Source organism: Sinocyclocheilus anshuiensis, unplaced genomic scaffold, assembly GCF_001515605.1.
Source record: "Sinocyclocheilus anshuiensis isolate Anshui unplaced genomic scaffold, SAMN03320099.WGS_v1.1 scaffold758, whole genome shotgun sequence".
Taxonomy (NCBI): Eukaryota; Metazoa; Chordata; class Actinopteri; order Cypriniformes; family Cyprinidae; genus Sinocyclocheilus; species Sinocyclocheilus anshuiensis.
In genome coordinates, this window is record NW_015548126.1 from 1,282,543 (window position 1) to 1,283,911 (window position 1,369).

Here is a 1,369-nt window from a genome sequence, read left to right on the forward strand (position 1 = left end):
TATATATATATATATATATATATATATATATATATATATATATTAATAAAAAAACAAGCCCCGCCCCGTAGAAGACTATTAAATGTCAGGTAAAAACCTAATTAATAAATGATTAACAAATATTGTAGAATGCTTAACAGCTTTGTAGTTCATGAACATTGTTATGAATGTATGTTGATCAACACTGGCTTTTCTAAGTATGTGTATGTGCACTGTAAATGTTTATTCTTTACTATTCTTTACATGTTTTATCTATTAATTTTTTCATTATTATGTCAGCAGAATCATAAATTATATTTTATATTCTTTGAAAAAATCTAAAATATCTTTTATCTTATTTTAAGTCACCACTCTTTGCCTAAATTCAGAACCTATGCACTTTGGGCATGAATATTATATAATATTGTTGTAATAATAACTAATAATAACGTTGGTTATGATGAAGTTTCACCAAAGGCTTTTTCATGGAATTGATTATAATTTCAGTTACTCTTCAGTTTCTGGGTCACCCTTATTTTGGATTGAACCTGCAACCTTAAGTTAGCCGTCAAGATCATTTTACATTAGGCAACTATGACCTGCTGTATCTGTTTCTGTATCTAGGAGGAACTGGAGCGTCTGAATGAGGCCAGTGAGGAGATCAACAAAATGGAACTGGAACTGCAAGTATGTGAAAGTTCAGAATGCTTTTGGAATTTTTTTTTCCTAACCTCAAGGACATTTGGGACTGTTATGCTTTTTTTTTTTTTTAAAGTATATACTAATTATTAAGCCTTATTGTCATTTAATAGACACTTTTAATGCAGCATACAGGACTAATCTCAGGTTTTAGGTAGACTGTACTTTGGATCAAACCTGCAAACCAGCCCAACTCGATAATTGAACGTTACGCAACCACATCCAGTGTTATTTCAGTATCATAAGATATTATAATAATTTTTTTTTTTATGTATATTTTGAATTAGTTTTTGTTTTTATATTTTGCATTCCAAGTTTAAAGTCTAAAGTAATTTTAATGTGTTTGTTATTTGTTGTAATGTAATTACAACAGGGGAAGTCGTGGCCTAATGGTTAGAGAGTCGGACGCGTAACCCAATGGTTGCGGGTTCGAGTCTCGTACCGGCAGGGATTGTAGGTGAGGGGAGTGAATGTACAGTGCTCTCTTCCAGCTTCAATACCATGACTGAGGTGCCCTTGAGCAAGGCACCGAACCCCCAACTGCTCCCCGGGCGCCGCAGCAAAAATGGCTGCCCACTGCTCCGTGTGTGTGTTCACGGTGTGTGTGTGTTCACTACTGTGTGTGTGCACTTAGATGGGTTAAATGCAGAGCACAAATTCCGAGTATGGGTCACCATACTTGGCCACACGT

The 1,369-nt window shown here is 34.8% G+C and overlaps 1 protein-coding gene across 3 annotated transcripts in view; it reads left to right on the plus strand.

Moving 5' to 3' along the window:
* mgat1a (alpha-1,3-mannosyl-glycoprotein 2-beta-N-acetylglucosaminyltransferase a) overlaps nucleotides 1–1,369 on the plus strand; it is a 7,431-nt gene that overhangs the window by 4,171 nt on the left and 1,891 nt on the right. The window lies entirely within an intron of this gene.